Source organism: Frankliniella occidentalis, unplaced genomic scaffold, assembly GCF_000697945.3.
Source record: "Frankliniella occidentalis isolate FOCC.00 unplaced genomic scaffold, Focc_3.1 Scaffold6, whole genome shotgun sequence".
Lineage (NCBI taxonomy): Eukaryota > Metazoa > Arthropoda > Insecta > Thysanoptera > Thripidae > Frankliniella > Frankliniella occidentalis.
Window position 1 is genome coordinate 3,945,672 of NW_026267136.1, and position 25,087 is coordinate 3,970,758.

The window sequence follows — 25,087 nt, forward strand, 5'->3', positions numbered from 1 at the left end:
TTGACACTCAGCAATTGACTGGGAGAGCCATTTATAATGCATCGTGCGGTGCAGAGTGGATGTTAATTGTGAAACGGCTGGCTTACACAGCGCGCGTGCGTGCGTCGTGCGTGCACGCGCCAGAGGGGGCGTGCAGCACGACAGAGGCCTCGGCGGCGGCGACCGCAAAAGGCCCGACGGAAACCGCGGCGTCATCTGCTGCGCCGCGCCGCCGTCGCCGCGCACGCCTGCCGCGCGCCTTCCAGCACCGGCACCGCCGGCCCAGCCGATTCAAAACAATATTCTGCGCATTTCCCTTGACCACGAACAGAGTGATTTGCGTTTCGCTTCGCCAGAAACGTGGAGACGGAGAGAGAGAGAGACGGGCAGACAGTCGGGCAGACCACCAACAAACGGTCCAGAGAGCCCGCGCTGCGGTGCGTCTACACCACGGGAGCCAAGCCCTTTCGCTCCCCGGTGTCGGCGCAACTCGCAAACGCGCGCCGAAGAAACGAGCAGAAATAATGCGTATAAATATACTGGCGAAGTATAGCGCGATGCGACGTAATGCGGCCAAATATTCAAAACGAATCTCCTGACACAAAGGACGCCAAAGAATGTGATGATATTTTACCCTTTCTCGGGCGACACTCGCACCATAGGGAGGGACCCCGAGACCACCAGGCGGAATTCATTGGAAACGGCGGGTTTAAGGAGCAATGCACCCCTTTGGGTACCCGGAGGGGTGTGTAACTGGACCACAAAAACAATCACCGAAACAATCACACACAATCGAGTCGCGACCTGACACAATTTTCCAAAATTTGTGTCAGAATATTCACACAATAATCTTAAACAATCAGAGGCAATCATCGATAAAAATCATACACAATATGAAACAAATGATTGTCTAGACACAATCATGTGTACACTTTTTTGGCCAGTTCCACGACCCTCGGGGTATACCCTAGTTAGAGAATAGCAACGACAAAACAAACAAAAATTTCGCGAGCATCGCGTGGAAGTCGAGGGGGAGCATAAAAGTAAAACCCACGCGGCCGCACACCTTAATTTGTGGCGGACGCGCGGCGGGCAATAAGCGCCGCGGACCCGATTTACGCGTCGAGATTAAGTGCTCCGAAATGAGACGCATAAAACAGCGGCGGCGGCGCGGGGCGCAGAGCAGGGCAAGGAAATGGAACAGCAGTGGTCGTACTGTCGGTGTTGGTGGGGACGACGGTACGGACGGAGCGGACAGGCAGAGCAGCAGCAGGGTGCGGGCGACGGGCACAAAGCAACCGCACCACACAGACGAGTGGAGGAGGTGCAGAGTATAGAGTGGAGCGGAGCAGGGTGGTGGTTGGTGGGAGCCACCCGGCCAGAGGCCCCGGCCACCACACGCTGCCGCGTCCGACCCACCAGTTCCAATGCACGTCCACGTCCATTATGTGGTACCCGCCGGCGCCAGAGCACCAGCACCAACACTTGCACCAGCATCACCAGAACCAGCGCCGGCACCAGCACCAACACTTGCACCAGCATCACCAGAACCAGCGCCGGCACCAGCACCAGCACTTGCACCAGCATCACCAGGACCAGCGCCGGCGCCGGCACCGTCGCCCACCTCTCCACAAAGTGTAGGACGCCGCCGCCGCCGAGCGTCACTCGAAAAGTTTGTGACTGACACGGTGTGGAGAGTTAGTGTAGCGATACACTCGACCCGCTTCCGACCCTCTGCTGCGACTTTTCCTCATAGTGTGCGACTTTCAGCGGCGCGGGCAGTGTTTTGACAATCTAGTTTCAACAAATGGGATGTTTTTCCTCTCTCACACACACAGAGACAATTTCGTGAGGAGTATACGCACCTAACCTGCCGACAACTCGATAAAAAAGACAAAACACCTCCGAGACCGCTGCTGCGACTTTTAGACAAGGTCGTTGGAGGTCAAGGTCAGACACGGGGGGGTCTTGGCCCCGCCGGCGCCCAGCCCCCTCGACAACAGTTTTTTGGACGCCCGCCCGCCTGCTCGGCCTCATCTGCCTGTGCCCACCAGAGCCCCAAAGCCGAGGCCGAGGTCGAGCTCCCGAAGTTGGAAAGTCACGAGCCCCGAGCCCTATGCCGGGCCGGGTGCGAGCGAGAGCCACCCTGCAGAAGCTATCCGCCGCCGCCGCGCTGGTCGCGGGGCCCGCGACGCGGACTGCGGATGCAGCACAACGGTGCGGTTCAGGTTCAGTCAGAGGAGGCGCCGCTCTCGCCGCGCTCCTCCCGTCACTCCTCCTCCTCCCCGCTGCCTTTCTCCGACTCTTTAGCCCAAACTTCCTTTGGCCTCCTCCAGCTCCCTTTCCTCCTCCTCCTCCCCCACCGCGCACCCGCGCGCGCTCCTTCCGCGCGGAAACTTTTTCACTCGCTCCGACCGAGAGGCACTCGCGCCCCTCTGGGGGCCCTGGCGGCCCTGGCGGCCCGGGCCGGGCCGGGCGCGGCCGCCCCCGCCGGAGGGAGGAGGGGCTCCGTCCGCGGGCGCGAGATATCACCGGCGGGGTCGCGGGGCTGGATGCGCCGCCGCCGCTTCCTCCCCCGACCCGACCAGACTCGACCTGACCTCGCCGGCGACCATTTAGGCGACAAGGGCAAGGGCAACTTCTCACGGCCAGGCCAGGACAGGCCGCGGAGGCAGGCAAAGCTGCTGCTGCTCGCGCGTATAGTACGTGGTTTGGGCTCGTCATGCCCCTACTCCCCGCGCCATTCAGCATTGTTACAGGCGGCTGCTCCAGCGGCTCTACATGAGAAAACACTTTGGCTATTCCCAGTCCAGTTCCAAGCCCGCTCCACCGCCCCCGCGGCGCCACGGCGGCGGCGGCGGCGCAGGAGTTTTCATATCGGGTCTATAGGCGCTGTGCGCGCGCGCGCGCCAGGCCAGAAGAATAAAAGGAAAGTTAGTAGCGGCGCAATAGCGACGGTTCGTGTAGATCGTGCGACCGGCAGGTGTTGAACGCGGCGGGAGAGGACCTTCTCCTCCTCCTCAACAAGAGCGCGCTCATTGCACCGCCCGGTGTTCCACGAAGCACATTACACACCTCTACAGCGCCGACCGCCCGACTGCTGCGGCAGATCGTGGCACCATAAAAAAATATATAATCATAACGATAATTTGCAAGGAACTACTCGAAACTGCCCATCTCGTCACTTCAGTGCAGGGCAATGTTGTGCGGACACTTAAACTTAATTTTTCATAAAGCTTTTACACTCTGCTACAAGGAATTTCCGGGATTCTCTGTATCCCTTTTAAAGTTATACTATGCCCACTATTTTCGCAGTGTGTTAACGAACGCCACGCTATGCCCAGGCAAAACAAAACAAAATAATATCGAAGAAAAAAAAAGAATCGAGTCTGTCTGGTCCGCGCTATGGCTGCGCCGGCTTCGCCGCCACGACGTGCCGCGAGCGTGACTCCACCAACCACACCTTGTAATCAGAGATCGGGGCTGCCATGCTCTCCTCTCTCGCTATGATGTTCGTGGTATTTTATTTTTTATTATTTTTTTTTATTCCCTCTCACCCGCTCGCCTCGCCTCCCGCCCGCTCCCCATCATCCTCATCCTGGTCCAGACCAGCGCGGCACCACCGTCGCCCCCAATGACCATACGCTGCAGCACGCTCGCCATTTGTTTTCCCTCGCGAGTATGACAAATTAAGAGAGGTAATCTGGCCGGTGATGAACGTGCAGCGCGCAGCAGAGCGCCGCCGCCACCTTTCCTCGCCTCGGTCGCTTTCCGCTGCCGAACACTCGGAGCCGCAATCTCGTCGCACAGCAGCCCCAGCGTCGCCTCTGCTTAATCTTAAATTAAATTCGCCAAGCTTGAAAATGAGCAAGGTGTGACAACTGCACACAGCGGCCGCGCCCCCCTCCCTGAGCACACTCCGAGGAGGGAAAGTAACGGCCCACCTCCCTACATAAATCCGTCTTAGAGGTCGCCGTTAAGCGTGTGATGATGATATTTGACAAAGTTTTGTTACAAATCCTTCCTGTCGGATTAGGGTGGCGGGAGCGGGCTGCAGGAGAGATACCCCCGCGATCTCCTGATGAGGGCCCTCATCCTCCTCCTCCTCCTCCCCAGGAAGGACCTCATTTTATTTTCGTTAACTTTGCGCCTAACTGCCCCGCTAAGGAGCTAAATTTTCGTAGTCAGCAGAGTGATATTGCCCGACCCCGCCCGGCCCGCGGCAGCGAGTGGCTGGCAACCCTTTGCATATCCTTTCACCCCGGGCCGGGCCGGGCTGGGCCCCTCCTCCACACGAGACGGGGCCAGCAGAGCGACGACGCGCCAAGTGCACCGCGCCGGGCGCTGCACGCTAATGGCTTCCTCCGGGGCAGGAGCCGGCAGGAGCGAAGGGAGAAGCGGGCCAGTGAAGCAGCAGCAGCAACAGCACCTCCTCCAGCGCCGGGAGTGAGGGAGGGAGGAAAGTTCAACTCATTCCACTGCCCCTCTGCTGCATTTTCTCTCTCTGCTGCTCATCTACCCATTTATCCAGTGCTGAGCTCGCTGCTCTGCGGTGAGCGGCGCCTCCGCCGGCGTGATTCTAATTTGTATCGGGACAAAGTCAGGAGGCGACAGTATTGTGTCCGCCTGAGAAGTGGGCCGGGAGAGCGAACCTGAGGCGGCGCGGCCCGGACCTAGCACACCGACCGGCCGCATCGCCGCGCCGAGGACAAGCAACGATAAAAACAGCCCGTGACCGAGCCGAGGCGCCCCCGACAAATGAGACGGCGCTGCCGGACTCGAAATGAGAGTAGTCGTCGTCGTCGGAGGAGGATAACAACCCGAAGAGGGGGGAGGAGGGGGGAGGCGGCTATACTCTCCTGCTTGGAAAGCTGAGCAACCGCGAACAGGAGCAGACGACGTCGTGGAGCACTAAGCGTGGGAGTGCCCCCCACTCCCCCTCTCTCCTCCCGCTCCCGCCGGAGCTCTGCAATGTGCACGAGACAACGGCTGCGAATCGGGGGGAGACCTGCATTGCCGCTACCACTGCTGCTGCTGCTGGCTCCATACCCTCCTGCTGCTCCCCTCCAACCTGTGCCTGATGAAGTTTGGCGACAGTTTAATTAGACCGATAGCTTCAAGTCGCACGCCGGCGCGCCGCCGCACCGCGACGTAACGGAATGGCGGCGCCAGCCATTCATCGCCAACGCCCCCGCCACGCCCCGCCACGCCAGTCCTGGACGACACTTTGAAAGTGCCGGCGGCGGGGCTTCGCTCACTGGCCTACCTCAAGAACCCCTTCCTCCTCCTCGTACAGTACTACCACAGCGGTGTGGGCTGCTGCCACTGCAGGTCGACGCCCGCCCAGCCAGACCTTAATAAGCTCTCCACACGTGCCTCGCTCTAAAGACCCTTATTTACTTTTTGCATTGTTTTCATTTATTTTTAAAAGCGTTCCGAGCAGCGAAAACAAAAATAAAAATGATTTAGGTGAGGCAATTGCACACGGTAATGAAACACCTCATCAATTCCACGAGGTTTTCCGCTTGCTGAGCCCCACGTCAAGAGCACCCCCCTCGGCTCATGCACCCATTTGAAAGTGGCCCCCCAGCAGGGGCTAGGTGGGGTAGGGTGGGTGGTGGAGAGCAGGGGGGCACCTCGCAATCTGCACCACACCGGGGCCCCGGCCCACCCTCAGCCGCTCGCGCTTTGCTTTTCAAACGCCCGAAAATAACAATTAAATTCAATTTCCGGACTAATGCGCTCAAAGAGAAGTTTACTCCAGTGGCGCTAGCAGTCGGTTACTCGCGGCCCGGGCAGGGCGGGCAGGCCAGAACGCGATGCGTAAAGTTGGGAAAGCGCCACAAACTGCGAAAGCAACGGGCGAGCGCGCCGGGGAGGGGCGGGGCGGGGCGGAGCGGCTAGTGACAAAAGAGTCACTAGATTAGATAGCAGCGTTGAGCTGGGCCCCGGCCCCCCGTCACACCACTCCGGGGCGGGGTACCGGGGGGACGGGGAGGACACTCGGAGAAGAAGGGGATCCTCGGAGGAAGCTGCGCGCACAGTGTGTTCGTCGCGTCGCGCACATGCAGGGCAGGTCCTCTGCGAGGTGGCGGTGAGGGAAGGCGAGCGGGGCCTGTGTGCGCCCACCGGGACCCCACCCGTCCGCCCGGTCGCCTGCAGCAGAGCGCGGCGACGACGAGCCGGCTCAATTTCCACCAGGCCAGCGTTATTATGTCATTTTTCTTCCTGCATCTTCAAGGTCCCGTGACTCGGGCAGGCGGGCGAGGCGGGCGAGGCGGGCGAGGCGGGCGAGGGGCGAGGCGCGGCGGGCCGTGGAGGGAGGGGAGAGAGGTGTCCACCCCAGGGTTCCTTGGACGTCCAGCCCAGAGCGCGGCCATTACTTGTGCCCTCCCCGGCGGCGTCCTGCTCTGCCCTGCCCTGCCCGCCGCCACCCTCGCATAGCATAGCGCCGCGTCCGGCGCCGCGCCCGCCCCGAGCCAGCCGGGCAATTCCACAGCGTTATACTGTTATGTTCTGTAGTCACAGCAGCGACCGATCGGGCAATGGGTGCAATCCGACACAACACACAGCGACCCTCCCCGCCTGGTCGCGCCCCACCGCCCAGCCCAGCAGCGCGCCCCGCACTCTATTCGTTATCGTTTCATGCGAGAGGGCCATTCCATTCCAATGCGTCGATAAGTAAATCGGAACAGAGTTCGGCCGCTCCAGGGCCATTGAGGTGGGCGCCCCCCGCCCAAAGTCCTGCCCGAGGTCCCGATCGAGCGGCAGGGCCTTGCATACATTGAGGCGGGCTGCTGCAGCAGCGGCGGCGCCTGCGAACGCACCGGGCAGCCGGCCGGGGTCGGTCAGTGGGTCAGCGCCCGGGCAGCCGCGGCATAAAAGACCGGTCAGCTAAAACGAATCCGTCCCACTAACTGACTGTCCACTGAGTTTGCAATCCGCTGACTGGCGCGGCTGGGCTAGGCTGACCGGTGGTGCTCGGTCAGCACGCGGCACGCGCCCGGCCCCCACCCGGTCGACCCCCCGGGGGCCCCACGCCACGCAGCGCGTCGTCGACCACTCGCAGCCCCAACGTATATTTCACGTCCAACATCTTGGAAAGAAGTCGGCGCAAACACTATTCACCCGCGGCGGGGCCGGGAGGGCCGGCGGCCTTCCTCGAGGAGCTGAGCTGCTGGTCTGGTGAACCTGCGCCTGACAGACGAGGCCGCCGCCGAACCATTCCATCACCTCGCCGTTCAAGCAATCATCTTTCACTCGCGCGTCGTCGTGGTGGTGGAGCTGGCTCCTGCTGCCGTGCCGAGGGCGTGTCTCGCGCCGCCACCCGCACCGCCTCCAAGCACCACGAGCGAGCCGTGCAGCACCACGACGTTCACACGCCACGCGTCCATTGGCCATTACCGGTCGACACGTGATTTATCCGACGCACGAGGCGAGGCGAGGCGTGGCATGGGTGCGGTAACAGTGATACCGTGTGCCGCCCGCCACGACCGCAGGAGCTTAAACGGCTGCGTCCCAGCTGGGCGGCGCGCGGCTCGCTGAACACCTGTCCTACCTCAGGGCGCCCCCCCAGCCCGGATGGCCCGGATGAGCTACCCCCAGCTCATTACCTCCCTGCGACCGGCTCGGAGCAGAGCGGAGTGGACAGTTCGGCGGCAAATGTTTGCTCGGCACACGCCACCGCCCGCCCGGGCTGCAGCAAGGTAGAGCGCGACACAATCAGGGCCTTGTTGGGGCCGGCGACAGCGCGCGGGCGGCGGGCGGGCGCCAGAGCCAACACGGGCGTGATGAGCCGACGGGGACGTGCAGCAGGCTGGCACCAGGATGGGAACATGCACAGGAGGCTCTGTAGTGATCAGTACAGTCCACTCCAAAAGTAGGAGTCTGGCAAGAGGTATGGCCTTGCGTTAAAAACGCTCGTATGTCCACCAGGATCAGGGCCGCCGGGCCGGTCATGAGCGGACACGCTGCGACACCTGCCACCTGCCGTGCAGCGGCCCGCGCCCGCCGCGCCCATTTCAGCAGTCCGCATCATTTTAAGCGGAGTAATCCAGGCCGTGCCCAAACCCGCTATCTCTCTCTATCTGTCGCTTCCTCTCTCGGCCCTCTCTCGCATCCGTTTCGCCATACTACTTACTGGTTGGCACTGCTGGGGGCGCAAAAGAGGGGGTAATGACTCATCGATCGCGCGCCGCAACGGGAGCATAGGAGGAGGGGGTGCAAAGCGAAGAGGGGTAGCGGGACGGAGAGAGAGAAGCCTTGGCTGTCGCTGTGTGGTGAGTTGTGGTGGAGTGGATGCGAATGTCAGGGTCAGGGAGGGAAGGCCCTCCTAGGCCGGGCCGCTGCCGGGCCGGGGCCGGCGGGGCGGCGAACATGATCCGGACGCAGAGAGCGAGCAGCGGTGGCGGCGCCCGCACTCAGACACAGGCATGCAGAGAAGGGGAAGCACCACCACACCACCCGGCCTCGCTGCTCCGGCCCTCCGGCGGCAGGGGCCCACACCCGCTCCTCTGGGGACCGAAACAGACCCTCCCGCATGTATACACGGCGCAGAGCCGCTCGCCAGACTGCGCGAGCGAGCGAACGAACGAACGAAAAAAATATATATAAAAGAGAGCTTGAGCCCTCCACGGACACCACCGGCACCAGCAGCGGCGGCGGCGCCGGGGCGCGGGCGGCACGTACGCGATGTACTGCGCACCGGTAAGCCTCTTTTACGGGCATAAAGTTTTTGACGCGACCCTCCTCATCCTCTCCCTCTCTCCCCTCACGCCAAAGAAATGGGGGCGGAACCGGGCGAATCGCACACGCGGCGCACATGCACATGTTGTAGTGCGAGAGGAGGGTGCGGCGTGGGGGGAGGGAGCGGGAGACCGCAGAGCCAGCGCGCCCGCTAGGCCCTTAATCCTTTGCCGTGGCGGGGCGTGGCGGGGCGTGGCGGTACAGAGGGCGAGCGAGAGAGAGGAGGATATACAGACAGCACAGAGGCTCAGTAGGCGAAAGGCCGCTCGTTAGTCCGGTGCCAGACCCGCACGATTTGCGCCTCAATGTAGGCCACCCGCACGGCGCTGAGGAGGTGGAAGACACGGCGCGGTGCGGCGGGGCGGGTCGGGGCGGTGCACCCGGGGGGCACAAAGAAGAAGAAGAGAGGGAGAAGACGGAGGGAGAGGGAGTCAAGTTACGCGCCGGACCGTGGCCAGCTGGTGAGGGTTGTCCAGGATGTGGTCTGAAACGCAATCCGTCGCCGCTCTAATGGAAGGCGGTAGAGTCGGCCGGCGCGGCGCACGGCGCCCGAGAAGCGTTCGTCCGCGCTCATGCTCCGCGGCGCCGCCGCGGTCCATCGCGCCCACCGTGGGGGCGGGGCGGGGCGGGGCGGGGCCCTCTAAGTGCTCCTGTCCCCGGCGTCCATTACCGGCCACGCGGCCCGCGACGCACCGCGCCCAGGTCGGTAACTTGACCTCCCCGCCGTCGGCCACGCCGCACACATGCACACGCGCCACCCGGGCCCGGGCCCGCGCGCGCACGGGAGGTGGAGGAATTTAAAACACCTCTTCTGAAGCTGCGGTGCGCAGAGGGAGGGGAAAAAGATACGGGGAAGGGGATCGAGTCCATCTAGATTGCGCAAGCAATACACGCGCGTTACATCTGAGCCCCGCCCCTCCGCGCCCCGCCACGCCACGCCCCGCCGCGCCTTGCCACACCACTGTGCGGGTACTCGACCGGGCGATCAGGGCTGTCAGGGACCTCCAGTAAGGTCACGGCGCGGCCCCAGCGGCGCCACTCGCGCACATTCCTGGAGACGTAACGCCTCGAGGATCAGAGCGACGGGTATGGAGGGGGTCCGAGAGAATCCGATATCGATGATTCCGGGATGCACTGGGGACCCCAAAAAGGGAAAGCCCAAGGGAAGACCCAGATGCGGCGGGGGGGTTGAGAGGAGGCGGGAAGTGAGGGAGGGGGGAGGAAAGTGGAAGGATCAGTCCCGCTCGCCTCAGCCAGGTACTGGAAAACATGTGGAGGAGGTTCAGAAAAACATGGGTTTCACGTATCAATTGGCGCAAACGAGGTTAGGATTCGGATTGGGTCGGAGGAAAAAAGGGGGGCGGGAGGGGGACAGGGACGTCAGGAGGGGGCGGGGAGATGGGGAAGGGGGGGGCTTTGGGCTGCAGGATTGGCGGGATCGCAACCCCTGGGGCCCCCGAAAGCCAGCAGGCACTACGGGGCGTGGGGAACAGAGAGAGGGGGGGAGGGGGCAGACTCAACGAGGCGCAAATCGAAGGTGCTGAAGAAAACACGAGGGAAGGTGGTGCGCAGAGCGAGACGGCGGAGAGAATTGAGAGGTGTGCTCCGCGGGAGGGGTAGGGGGGGGGTATACAAATAAATTCGGCGAACCAATCAGCCCGGGGCTGGCCGGGGTATCACTCTGGGCAGCGACCAGGACTCGGAGAGCAGAAGGCTGTGCTTGCTGAGAGGGGGGGGGCGCCCAAGCCTGGGCGTGAAGTAGGTCAGTCGTGTCATGTGCCAAAGGCTTGCCAAAGGCCATAGCCTCCGCCAAGCACGCCATGAAGTACACACCGGCTACGGCCCGGTCGCCCTTTGTCCCACGTGGACCCCCCGGCCCGCGGCGCACATCGACTCGGATCACACCTCGTCATACTAGTAGTCCACGTGGGCGGTGGCGGCGGGAGGGGCGGTGCGGACAGTGTCTCTCGGACTATAATAAAGGCGGTGAGATGTAAGAGGAGCAGCTCCGCGGACACCGGACCCGCCCGCCCTGCCTGCGCGCGCCGCGCGCCGCGCTGGGAACTGGAGCGAGGTGCGCCACTCGCCGCCCCGCCCCGCCCCGCCCAGCGCCATATTCGCGATGAACCTTCGCCCCTCGCCGCACCCTGCAGACGGGTGCCTCGCTCACTGCTTCGCTGCCCGGGGCGCACAGCCCCGTCTGTCTCTCTGCCCGTCCGTCCGGCTCTCTGTCTTCGTCTCCGTCTGTCTCCCTCTCTTTGTCTCTCTCACCTACCTATTATTTCCATTTCTCCCCGTGGCCGGCACAGCAGCCCCCGGTACACACTCGCATGTGTTGTGTACAGGTCCCAAGATGCAAGGCGGGTGAGGGGGGCCGTGTTTGCCGAGGGGAAACGAGAGAGAATAGGGAAGCAGCAGAAGGGGAAGGGTAGAGAGAGGGGAGGGGAGGCTGCGCACGGCACGGTGAAAAGCCGCGGTGAAAATGACAAGAGGTGGGTGGAAATTGTGAATGAAATAAACGAGAAAAAGTTTCATGGGTATGATTCACACAAAACAAACGAACGGGGCAGCACCGGCAGCAATAATAGCAAACATGCCCTCCGGAGCGGCGCCGCGAGAAAATCCTCGCAAATTATTTTGCGCACACCGGCTGCTTGTGGCGGCGAAGCCCTCTCATTAGGGGGCGCATGCCCCACACCACACCACACGCGTGACGCGCCCGGAGGCCTCCATACGTACTACTGTGTGCGCCGCAACACACCGCACACCAACGGCCGACCCCCTCGGACACATGATTGGGCCATTTACCCCTCGATATAACCCATTAGGCTATGAGACGCGCCCGCACACTGCCCCCCCCCCCCACACACACACACGCACGCTGCCGGACATCCCAATCCATTTCGACCACACAGAGGTATGCTGGCGGACCGCCGGTGCTCGGGCTCGATTGCAATCCATCACACGTCGAATACGTCAGCCGTGTTCAACACCATCAGCAGTACTACTACACACTTCACATACACACGCACACACACGTCCTCGGCCTGCACCGTGTGTGCTCTCTTTGCTGTTGCATGTATTAAAACGAGTCCACCACTAACATCGGCCGACTATAGCAGCGAAATTAGGCCTCACTATTTTCTCCGTCTATTGCTCCTTTACCTACTTAAAAGTACCTCCTCCAAGAGTATATCCGAAACTGGAGCAGGACCGTTCTCAAATTGGAGGGCAGTTTTCATTTGTTCATTGTGTTTTTAGGTAATATTTGCAACGAATTCTATCGATGGTTTGCTTTACCCCCAGTCGATTTTAGAGATACTTGTATGGATAGTGGGGAGTGGGATGCAATCCAACAAAACGATGGTCGCTCCCGCTGCTTATGGGTAACCCTGTCCATGACTAAGGACTAGTATCAGGCCCAGGCCGCGGGCGCACATTTGCAAAACTTCCATTTCCCCCAGCTCAACTTTTTAAAAATAAAAACAGCTGTTCAGTGCATCCAGGCAGCTCGGGGCACTCGCGCGACTGCCCCTCTCTCGCTGCTCCCTCTTCTCCCCTGGGGTGTGCCGGCCAGGCCGTTAGCAAGTAAGGCAAAATACACAACAAAGTTAGTCCGAGCCATGAGCGCCTGCAGCAGGCCGCAGGGGGGCGGGGATGAGCACGAGCAGAGGACCATAGACGCGCGCGAGCAGCCCGCGCACTCGAGCGAGCGCGGGGCGGGGCGGGGCGGGGCAAGGCAGGGACCTGCAGCGAGCGCGGCGCGCGGTGCGTAGGCCGGACACCCACACGGCCCTCCATTAGGCCACGGTCAATTTGAGCCCGCGGCGAGGCAAGGCGGGGCCCGCCAGCGGCGCCAGCTGCACCGCCAGGGCGTCGTCAGCCTCCCCCTCCTCCTCGTCCAGGACGCCGTCGACCCGTCAGAATGCTCACCTGAAACACACACACAAGCACACGACCATGAGCAACAGGACGACAAAGGGACAAGCATCGCGAGATTAGCAGGGCAGTTTCCATGGCCGCGTGAGGCCGCCAGCAGAGCCACCCCCGCCGCTGCTGCTGCTCCATCCGGCCACGCCCGATGTGAAAACGGGCGCCAAAACTCTCCCCCTCACCCGCCCCCGCCACCACCCGGGGCCGCGGGGTGGCCGCGAGCCAAGGGGCTGCACTCGATTAGCCCCGCCAACTGCATCCACCACGGTGCGGCCGCAGGACACCACCGGCCGGGCCGCGCCGGACCCACGGCCACCGCTCGCGGGTTACGATTGGCCAATACCGATAAAACTCAGCACTGCTGCTGCTGCTGCTGTTCGTTATGGAATTATCCCCCCCACGGCAAAGGGGGGTGGGGGGAGACGGGGGTCAAGTTGAGCGGGGGGGACGTCGGCACGCCGTCGTCGAGGACATAAATCCCCTCGGGTCCCCGCCGGCCGGCCCCCCAGGCGCCCCCCAAGCGTCCTCCAGACTTCTTGTCGCTGCGGCACACGTTTGCCGGACCCTGGCCGGGGCAGCACGGCCACGGCCATGTCGACCAGGGGCGCAAGGAGGGAGGGAGGGGGGGGAGAAATTCGCGTCGAGTGTATATCGGGTGAAAGTAGGGAATCAAGTGCAATACATCAGCGCGGCGAGAGACACACGGGGGAGGACAGGAGGACAAAGTCTGTAATAAATGGGGCGGGGCCCCCGAGAAGCAGGAGGCGTTCTCTGCGGGGAGGATGAGAGGAGAGTGTGTGAGGGGAATATGAGGTGATCAAAGTGACAAACTAGTCCGGGTGCATCACGCCGTCACGGGGGCTCTGATACACTGGCCGGCCCTTCCTCGGAGGGGGAGGGACGACAACCGCGCCCAACTTGGAGCGGTCACCCCCTCTCCGTTTTCCGGCCCCCAACCCTTTTCCTCCACCTTTCCCCAATTCCCACTTACTCCCAACCCCACCGGCCTCCTTTCCGGGCAGCGAAGACCCGTCGACAAATTTTTACGGCGACCAAACGGCAGGGAAATGACCCAGCAAAGGGGTCTTACATCAATACAAAACGGCCGGCCCTTCACTACCGCCGCGCCGCCCCCACCGCCCCCTTCCGAGCCTCCCCCGCCCCCTACACCGTTATCGGGGGCAGGGCACCCACCCCCAGCGGGGCAAGGAAAAAGGAGGGGAAGAAGGGCGCTGGTGGGGCGATTACCGAGGCAGATGGCTCATAGAACTAACGCGCATCCAGGCAGGGAGCAGGATCAACTTTATTTTTTCGCGAGTCGAGAGCAGTGGTGGTGGGGCCCGCGCGCCCCCCGTCTCCCCAGCCTCAGCCTCTCAGAGCGAAAGGGAGGCGGGAGGCAGCGTCTGATTAACTTAAAGCCGCGCCACGCCACGCCAAAGTTTTGCCCATCGATTTTTTTTCGGCGGCAGCAGCAGCAGGCACCCGCGGCGGCGGCGGCGGCGGCGCGGGGTCCACGGCGTGGCGGGGAGCGGCGCAATGACCTTGTGACCCAATGGTCCCATTGTCGGAAAGGCGAGGAGCAGGGCGGGCCGGGTGGGTGCTTGGGGGATGCTCGGGATCGGGGGGTCGCTCGGGGGGTTGCTCGGCGGCGGCCGGGAGCCTCTCGGGGGCCTGTGCCGGCGACGCCCTGATTGTGACAGGTCCTGCGGCGCGGCCGGGTCCTGCCGGGCCCGGACCCAGGCGTTTACGGGAGATGGCTGGGACACTTCCGTTTGAGAGCGCCCGGCTCGGCTCGGCTCGACTCGACTCGGGGATCACAATGCTTTGTCCCGCGCAATTCATCTCGCAGAGTCGAAAACACGCCGCCTCCGAGAGAGTAGGCCAGCGGCGCGAGGAGGGCCCTGGCCTGGCCGGGCACACCGGGGGCATTATTTACCCGGAAAGGAAGGCCGGAGGCGCGCCCGGAGCCGCCCGGGGAGCACGCGGGGGCCACCGACGACGGGGGAATTACCGTTCCGGACGAGTCTAGTCGCTGCTGGCGGGGCTCCGGGAATGGCCTGGCCGCCCCGAGAGTATGTGTACTTCCACTCGTCCACGTACCCATTCGGCGGCGGCCAAACTATAGGCAATAGTGGCGGTGGGGAGCGAGCTACTCGGTGACCCGGCGGAATGGCCCAAGTAGCGCCATGAATCAAAGGGACGTTTCGGCCCCTCCGCGCCCCGCCACGCCCCCTTCCGCCTCCGCCACGGCCGCGCGCGCGGCATAGAGCGTGCCACAACGTCCCATCCTCCCATTAGTCGGCTTCTAATTACTGTTGAGCGTACCCCCTTCTCAAGACCCCCTGGGAAATTGTTCGCATCCTCCACCACGGCCGCCGCCCGCCCCGCCGCCGCCCGGGCCTCTGGCGGCCCCTGCCTCGGGAGGGCTCGAAAATAATGCAACTATCTATCAACATGAGGAGCAGGGGGCGATGGCGCGGGCGTGGCCGGCGGAGCCCTGGAGGAGCCCCGGGGCCGCGTCGGGGACGCACCACCCGCACCCCGCCGTGTGAAGGGTCCCCTCCCCGCCGGGCGCACACACCTTGTACTAACCGCATCAGGCGATTTACGCTGCAGGTCACTTATCTTCCGGCCGAGCGAGCTGAGAGAAGGGCGGGGCGGCGCGGGTAGATTAGATACTCCGGGGGGACTCCTTTGCCCCATTAAATATGCCGCGGCCCTCCTCCAAGGACGCGCAGCTCGCGGGGCCCACGAGAGGACCCCCTCAAGCAGCAGCGCGCGGGCGGTGGCGGCGGGGACGGCAAGAGTTTTCGCCCATTTTTCAACGTTTCTCCTAGTCCGGGCCGGGGCCGCCAAGACGGCGTCCAAACGCAGAGCGATTAAGACTGTCGCGATCCCCGCCAGGATCCCCCCCTCCTTCCCCCCTCCCACCCCGACGTGCTCCCCGGGCCCCACCCCCATTTGTCAACCTCGTTTGAACGCCCACCAAACCCGCCCCGCCCCTTGCTCCGGGTGAATTCCGTTGACCCAGAAAGCTCTTTCCCGCGCTGCTGAATCCCGCGTCGCTGAACGGCGCTTCACTTCAACTTCAACGAGGGCGTTGAAGAACCCGCGCCGTCCGACTGGGCGCAGCAGGACGCCCCACGAGCTGAGCCTCCCGGCCCGACTGGCTCGGCGCGCTTCAAGCGCTTCGCAGAGTAGTGGACGGGGTACATCACACAAAGATACGGATAGTGGCAAATCGTTCGCACGCGATGCCGCTTTGCACACGGCTACTTATGGCCCAAATAAAGGATTTGACCCGCAGAGGCAACAAAAATTTCCCTTAGGGAAAATTTTACAGGCCTTCAAAATTACCATTGCGCCTTACGGGAGGTCCGGGTAGGCAACCCGTTGCACACGCACCGCTTTTTCGCGCCTTCGGCGCCTTTAAAAGCCAATATCTCGGCCAAAAATGCATATTTTTGGATAAACTTTTTTTTCATTTGAAAGAGAAGGTTTCAAGGAACATTTCTAGCTGCCGAACGCGACTCTAAGTATCATAGATCGGACGGGAAGTGGAGCCAAAGATGAAATATCGTGCTAAACGACATAGTTGCGTTCAAGGGCCCTGGAACAACCCTGCAATGGCACCTGGACTCGTAAACAGTGTTGGGTCCGGAGTAGAAAAGCCTGGGGAACACGCTCATGCCAAAATATTTGCGATTGCTGCGGCAGAACACCGAGTAATTGAAGTTCAAAGTGACAGAAACGGCCGCCAGGCTCGCGCCGGCCGGGCGGCCCGGTAGCGGCCGCGGTACGCCAAAGCAAAACTGCAAATTGTGATGAAAGCAAGGCACTTCGCGTACTTGTTGTCTAGACCAATCAGAACATTTTTGACCGAAGCTCTCGAAGTTTCATCCCTTAGGATTGGACTTTAGGGGTGGTTTTCCCCCCACCCCCTAAAATTCAAATTTCCGTGTCTTGGTCGATGTTTGCGATGTCAGTGTCAGTTCCTACTACTTTTGGGGTGCTGATTCCAATGTGTCATTTGTTTTTCCCCCAAAAATATTTCTGACACATTTTGAACCAAAATGTCCATTATTTTGACAAAAAGAGCAGCTTTTACTATTTTTCGACCAAAGTCATGGACGGTCTCGTTTCCGACTAAGTTTGGGGTAAGGAAAAGGAATTTTCAACTGCCACATCTGTACGGAGAACCATTTTCGATTTTTAAGGGGGTGGGGGAAAGAGGAGGGAGATTTTATTTCAAAACACCGAGAAAATATCTAGAGATATATACATTAGTGTTTTACAAGGATCGTGCAAAAGGTCCATGGCTCATGACGGCACCTTACAAAACCTATCAGTTACCTCGGGGTCACCATTTAGGTGCGGTAAGGGAGAAAAGAAAAGTGACTCAAGTAACCCCACCCTACCTTGTTCAGCCCCCCTCCCCTTCCCGCCCGAAGGCTTTTGCCTAAATTACGTGAAAAACACGCCAATTAAAAGCATAGGAAACTGTCGTCTATCACCGTCTGCGTCATTCTACCTTAAAAAAGACATCAGATACGTTTATTCCTGGTTCATATTTGTCGAAAATTATACCAGTTTTAATATTTTGAAAGCAATGCCCCCTCCCCCCTATCCCCTAAAAACCGAAAATGGTACTCCGTACAGATGTGGCGGTTGAAAATTCAGTTACCTTACCCCAAACTTAGTCGGGAACGACACAACTCATGACTGAGGTCAATATAATAAAAAAATTAGTAAAAAGTGCACTTTTTGTCAAAATAATGGACATTTTGGTTCAAAATGTGTCAGAAATATTTTTTGGGGAAAAACAAATGACACATTTGGAATCAGCACCCCAAAAGTAGTAGAAACTGACACTGACATCGCAAACATCGACCAAGACACGGAAATTTGAATTTTAGGGGGTGGGGGGAAAACCACCCCTAAAGTCCAATCCTAAGGGATGAAACTTCGAGAGCTTCGGGCAAAAATGTTCTGATGGGTCTAGACAACAAGTACGCGAAGTGCCTTGCTTTCATCACAATTTGCAGTTTTGCTTTGGCGTACCGCGGCCGCTACCGGGCCGCCCGGCCGGCGCGAGCCTGGCGGCCGTTTCTGTCACTTTGAACTTCAATTACTCGGTGTTCTGCCGCAGCAATCGCAAATATTTTGGCATGAGCGTGTTCCCCAGGCTTTTCTACTCCGGACCCAACACTGTTTACGAGTCCAGGTGCCATTGCAGGGTTGTTCCAGGGCCCTTGAACGCAACTATGTCGTTTAGCACGATATTTCATCTTTGGCTCCACTTCCCGTCCGATCTATGATACTTAGAGTCGCGTTCGGCAGCTAGAAATGTTCCTTGAAACCTTCTCTTTCAAATGAAAAAAAAGTTTATCCAAAAATATGCATTTTTGGCCGAGATATTGGCTTTTAAAGGCGCCGAAGGCGCGAAAAAGCGGTGCGTGTGCGACGGGTTGCCTACCCGGACCTCCCGTAAGGCGCAATGGTAATTTTGAAGGCCTGTAAAATTTTCCCTAAGGGAAATTTTTGTTGCCTCTCCGGGTCAAATCCTTTATTTGGGCCATAAGTAGCCGTGTGCAAAGCGGCATCGCGTGCGAACGATTTGCCACTAATGATATTGTACCCCGTCCACTAGAGGGACACGTCCGCTGCAGTGAGTCACAAAGGGACGCACCGCGCCCGTCCGCATACCGCACCGCCGCCACTACCTCGCCCCGCGGGGCCTCCACCCAACCGCACGGCCTCTCTCTCCCGGCTGCCTCCAGTTCCAGGAGGAAACCTCTCCTCGCTCCTCGTCGTGCTCTCCTCTGCAACGACGCCAAATTATAGCCGAGGGAAAAGTTAGATGCGGACCTAGTTAGCGCGGCACTATAAAAGTGTTATTTGCGGGTGAACAGAGAGAGGGAAGGTCGCACTGAGGTTGTTACGTGGGGGGCCCTTCACCCTTTCTGTGAAAAATATGAAGTTTGTTGAACCATGCAAAATTCAGCAAAGTTGACAAGACATTTGTTTTAGTTTTAGACTCCCATTCAACAAAGTTTCCTACATTTTGGGCTGTAAAGTCTACTGACGAAATACTTGAGAAGGTGCACACTAGAGTTCTACAGGTACTACAGTACCTGCTCCTCGAGACAAAAAGAGGCGAAATTCGCTGACTTCACTGTGCGTGCCTCGCGGCCTTCCCTCGCCCCGCCCTGCCCCCCGGTCCATAGACCACGCCGCACGTTGGAAAGTGCCGCCCTCGGCTCGGCGGGGCCGTCGTAAAAAAAGACGGAGGTACAGCAGTGCGCGCAGCGGACCGCTTTCATCTTCGTCTTCTTCTTGCACGAGTGAATGTAACCGGCGGCGCCTCGGGCATGTCGTGGTGCGGCGGGGCAGGGTGGGCGGGGCGGCAGGAAGCCCACCGAAGCCATCCGCGCAGCACACCGTCATCTATCCGTCCAGGACATGGTTGGCGCGGCCGCGTCCCCCGCATGATGGTGGCAGCCGAGCCCGATAGGTCGTCGTCGCCGTCGTCGGCATGCAGCTCGGACAGCGCGGACATGAACGCGACCCGGATGGGCTCTCCGTCAGGGAGGCCAACGGCGCGGCCGCAGCGACACCGCAGCACGCCCCGAAGGGCACCGGCACGCCCCGCTCCATCATGTGCGTTGACCCGGTTCACGATCCGGCCCTCTCTGTCGGGGCGGAGAGGGTCACCTGATTGCAGAGAGCAATGCCAGTAGGGCCCCGGCTGCCAGCCTGCTGGCCTGTGCAGACTCATCCCACTAACCCCCCCCCCCCTTTTCCGCTTCATCCTTTCCTGTAGAACATCTATAGCTTGCACATTTCTCTCTCTCCCCTCTTTTCTCTCCTGCTTTCTTTCATTTTTATTTTTCAATTTCGAAATAAAAAGACTCGCGACACGATATCCGGTCATTTTCCCCCCGCAAAACCGTCTCCTCTACCCTTGCAGCGCAACGAGCAGAAAAGAAAAGAAAACCGGCCGCGCGCGCACACACACACACACTCACACGAGAGGGGGAAAAAAATTGGTAAAAAGTGTTTTGCCGTCGCTGCACACGCGCGACCACAAAAATAACGGATGACGTCACTTCCCGAGTCGTGACCAGACGACACACAATGGGCGCCGCCGCAGCCCCGTCCGAATATTACGTAACGCCGGGATGGAATGGATGGAATGGTCGCCGGCCCGGTCCGGCCCGGTTGGTCCCCCTCTCCGCCAGACGGCACGACATTTCTGTGGCGCGGCCGCGATGCGATGAGCAGCAGCCAGACTCGAGGAGAGTTGATTGCACGACAATGAAGCCGGACCACGACCACGACCAGGCCAGCGAGCGAGCGCCCCAAAAGCCAAAGCCTGCCGTACCGGCCGGAACTTTGTTGTATTATATTGACGAGGAAATGGTGCGCTAAAAGCCGAGCGGCACGACTCGTCCCGAGCGCGCCGGCCGGCTGGCGCCAGCCGCACACCTTTCACCCACCGGGGATACTAGAAGGAAGCAGCGGCGCCGCGCCCGCAAACGTCACCGTCATCAGCATTGCGCCCGCCCTTCCTTCCTAGAGAGAGTGATACCAGAGAGGAAGAGCTCCATGGAGGTGGCACGGCAAAAACCTATGCCCCCAAGCTTGGCCTCAGTGATACGCGAGAGCAAGAGCCTCCGCGAGGTAGGTGCCCCCTCGCCCGCCGCTCCTAGACTGATACGACAGAGCGAGAGCCTCCGCCACCTCTGCCCCCTCGCTCGCACTAAAGCTGACACCCACATCCTGCCCGCACTATCGCCGCGCGCCGCCGAGCCACGCACATTCTGCAGCCGTAAAGGACCCCACCCGCTGCCCTTGTGTTGCCCCCGCGGCCCCCGCCCGTCGCGCCTGTCCCGCGCCGCCGCCGTCGTCGTGTCGAAGTGACGCGCGAGTGACGGCGGAGTGACACCAAGCGACAGCGCCGAGATTGCCGAGAGCAGCGTCTCTTGATGCCGCGCCACGCCACGCCACGGCGCGGCGCGCCCCGGCCGGGCCCATCTCAGCACTTGGACTGATTGATCCCAACCCGACCGGAGGAGGCGCGGCGGGCGAGACGAGACGACACGGGACGGGCGCGAACCAACAAGTGCGGCGGAGGAGGGCGGTGGGCACAACACCCCAGGAAATCATTGACCAAAGACTGCAATCGGCAATCAAATCGGTCGGTTTAGACCAGCATTCAAGGGTAGTCCCTGAACTAGAAATACCATAGTTAGTAAGCTTTTCATTTTAGATATGTATAGATTGGAATGAATGAATGAATGAATGAATGAATGAATGAATGAATGAATGAATGAATGAATGAATGAATGAATGAATGAATGAATGAATGAACAGCTGAATGAATGGGTGGATAGATGGATGGCCGCCCTCATCGGCCACCTCCTTCACGCCTATTGCACTGGCGCCGCGGCGCCGCACGACGACGAATTGCCTCCTGGACCCCGTGTTGCTCCCGCAGCGGCGGTGGCGGCGGCGGCAGATCCGGCCAGATCAAGATCCTCCTCCTCCTCCCCTCCTCCCCAGACCAAGACCGGATGATATCCCGGATGGAGGCCCGTGCAGAGCTCCGCGCCCCTGAGCTTGGGATCTCAAGCAAGGCCCAAGGGGGACCCCCGACCCCGGCCGCCCTATTAATTCCTCGAGGATCACCCACACGATTAACTCCCCAGCTGGCGCGCCGGGGGTTCAGCTGCGGCGCCGACGCAAAGCGCTCGGCATTCACGCGCGCGCACGCACGCACAGAGGCACCAGCACAACAAGCAGGCGCGCCTGACAAAACAAATCAACAAACCTACCACCACCACCGTAATCTCCCTAGCGCTAAAGAACTCTCTCTCTCTCTCTCGGGCGGCGTCTGGACCCGGGACATCATCACCAGGGCGCACTCGGTGCCGCCGCTGGCCATTCCGTCGCGCCGAACAGCCTCCTTGGAGGGGCAGAGGCGCCGGATGAATAATTACAATAATTTAGCCGAGCCCTGCAAGGCCTCCCCCCCGAGGCCTCCTGCAAGGCCTCTACGGCCTCTATCTCCAGCGACATCCATTCCGCGCGCACGGCCACGGCCAACAACACGGCGCCGTCAGCGTCAGCGCCCTTTGTCTCTCTCTAATAGAGGCCGTGTCTTTATCTGTAGTCTTTAACGGGGGTTCATCGCCGCACGGGTCGGAGGGGCGCAAGCAGCGGAGTGACACCTCATTTCCACACCTGGCCGGCCGGTTGGGAGAGGGGGGGGAGAGAGAGAGAGAGAGAGAGAGAGAGAGAGAGAGAGGGGGGGGGGGAGGGGGGGGGAGACTTTAGTGCGGAGCTGCGTGGTGCTGAGCGAGCTCCCCTCAAGGAAATGGATCGCACAGCGGGGTGGGCGGGTGAGGGGCCTCCATAACCGCCCGGTGCCCTAAAGCCAAGCCGCCCCGCGCGCAGAAAACCAACCCTCTCCATAAGGTCCGAAACGGCCGGCCGGCCCGGACGCGCCGCCTCGACTCGCCTCGGAAGAAAATCAACACTCGAACGCAGCCTTATGGCCACACCCCGCCCCACCCGGCCCCCCCGTCTGTGTCAACAGGACTCGGCCATACTCACAGCAGGGTGCGCGGGGTGGAGGTGGGGGGTTGGGGCGTCATCGCGTTAGGGGGCGAAGCGCGCCTCTGCAAATATAAAACCCACCCCCCGCCAACCCCCTCGTGCTCCGCCAGGCCCCAGCCAGCCAGGATGATAAAGTGAGCAGTGCGTATGCCGTCCACTGGCCTTGTCAGGCCGCCAGCCGAGGCAATAACCAGACCAAATAGCTCAATCCTAATATGGATGAGCTGCGTGGCCGCGCGCCACGCCGTGGCCCTCGCCTGCCTGGTCCCCATCACGGCAAGGGTCATGGGTCATTCCCTTCCTCAGACTAGTCTTTCTCCTCAGGCCCGGTCTCTCCTCTCCTCTCGACTCGCTTCTTCTATGCCCGAGGAAAATAATTGGGCCATAGGGCTGCATTATGCGATCCGCCTTCCCAACAAGCGAATGCACCTCTAGTTGCATCACTCCCCTCTACTAGCCGCATCTCATCCTCCTGCAGGCGAGGCGGCCGCCTGGAAGCACGAGCACGGCGTGCGTCGGCCCGCCGCGGCCCGCCCGCCCCCACAAGTAGGGCACGAGCCTTGTTATCTGTCTATGGCTTTCGGGCTCCCGGCCAGCCTAACGGTGCATCTCTGCGGCGGCGCCGGCCGAAGCCACCGCTGCTGCTGTCGCCCGCTGTTCGATTCCCGTGGAACAGGACCACCGCCGCCGCCGTCCCCGACGCCGCCGCCGCAGCCCCGCACCTGACTTCCGGCGGAAGGGCGCCGCGCCGCCCCCCTGTCCATTGTGATCGGGAGGCCCGCGCGCCGCCGCCTCCAGTCGTGACGGCCGATAAGACTCTCGCGGCGGCGCCGCCGCCGCCTCCCTACACGACGGCTTGGGCCTCCCCTAATCATTTGTTCCCCACGGGTGATTGACTCCGCGAGGGCTGACGGCGGCGGCGGCCAAGGCAACACAGCAGAGTCTTCCACTTGTTCTCTCTCTCTCTCTCTTCTTTTCGTTCACGAATGGAAGTCGGGGGAAGAGCAGCAGAGGAGGGCCGAGCGGGCGGCGGGCGGCGAACGTGACCGGGACACTAACGCAGCCAGCCGATGGGGCTATTGCTGTGTATCGCCCCACCGACTTAATCTTTGTCAGGGCTTCGCCCCATTTCAATGTGCCCCCGCCCTCGTCTCGCTGCTCTCTTCCTCTTCCTTTCTCTCTCTCTCTCCCTCCACCTCTCTCTCTCTCTTTGTGTTTCTGCATGTTTCTCTCTCGCTCTTGTCCCTTGGACGCAGACAGGCAGACGCAGCCAGATGATGATGATGGCGATGTTAATTGGGCGCCGGTCCTCATTCGGCGCCTCATCGGGTTATGATGTCATCGCGAAGAGGAGGAGGAGGAGGATGTCCTAATTGGAAGGCGCTCGGCGGCGTGCTGCAGCCCGGGCCGTCCCCATCCGCCCCATTGGCCCGGCCCCGCCGCCTCATTCTGCTCAGAAATAAGCCAACAGCCCTCGCGGGGGCCGCGGGGGGCGCCGCGCGGGCAGGGCGGAGCGGGGCCCCGACGGCGCGGCCGCCGGGTGGGGACACGATGCCTTATCTCAGCCTAAAATACTGTACCGCTCCGTCAGCGGGGCCATTTGGGTGCTTTATTGTGCCAAATAATTCCTCGTGATCCGAGCTGCCTTCATCAACAAGATGAGCGGGCGCGACCTCTGCCCTGCGCCATCCCTCTAGCTGACTTACGCCCGCCTGCCCGCCCGCTCGCTCGCTCTCTATCTCTCTCCCGCTCTCTTGTTTCCGGCCCCCCAACTCGTTATAAAGAAGTTGGCGCTCTTGGTGGCAACACTGGGCGCGCGCGCGAAGCGCCCGCGAACGAGTCGCCCTCTTGACGAAGAATTAAATTCTTTATCTATACTTGGCGAAAAGTAATTTTAAAGACCGCGCCATTCCTCACAGTCGCGCCGGCGCGGTCCAACATCAAGATGCTGCACCGGAAGTCTGCAGCGCGACGAGAGAGGAGGCGCTGCTGACCGGAAGTGGGATGGTGGTGCGGGTGGTGGGAGGGAAGACCCCGCGGGGCGTCACCATGCGACGACACGAAGCAGACCAAGAAGAGCGAAAAATCCAACAGAGTCGGCAACAAATACTAAAACTGCTCCCGCGGGAGACTTCGTCGCGGGAGGGGATGGGGCGGACCGTCTAATGTGCAGATAAAGGACGAGACCCTCGCCCCTTAACTGATCAAACTTCTCGCGAATAGCGCCGCCCCGCCTTATCAAACGGACTCTGCCCCACTTTCTTAAATTCCCCAGTATCGCCCGCACGCCACGGCGCGCCAGGCAACGCAGGCGCGGGACACTGCAACTCGATATACGATATACCCGCGCCACGGAACGCGAGCCACCTGACATACCCATGCATACCGCAAGAGTCGGAGAGTCGGCGCGAGCAGTATGAGCCAAAGGGACAAGTCGAGAGAGTCTTAGAAACCACTCTTCGCTGAAAACGTCTACATTTCTTAAAACATATATCTCCCGCGCGATGTTTCTTCTTTTCCCTCGCGGATATCCGCCGCGCACTTCTCTAAAACGAGTTTTGATTAGCGGGGCGCGCTTCTCCTCGTCGCTGCTTCTCGAGCTGCTCGGCCGCCTCCAGGGGCACTCAGCTTAGCCCTGTGCTTCTGCTCTGCTCGGCCCCGCCCCGAGCGTACACCGGAGAGGGGCCGCCGCCATCACCGGCCGGGAGGTTGATCATCCTTGGCTTTGCCCCCGATGGCTTGACCTCAAGAAGATCGTATTGTCATCCGCCGGGACCAAAACGGGTCCGCCGGCGGAGGGGAAAGGGGG

The 25,087-nt window shown here is 61.0% G+C and overlaps 1 protein-coding gene across 1 annotated transcript in view; it reads right to left on the reverse strand.

Moving 5' to 3' along the window:
• LOC113212283 (fasciclin-2) overlaps positions 1 to 25,087 on the reverse strand; it is a 332,751-nt gene that overhangs the window by 286,651 nt on the left and 21,013 nt on the right. The gene's annotated exons all lie outside the window — the stretch shown is intronic.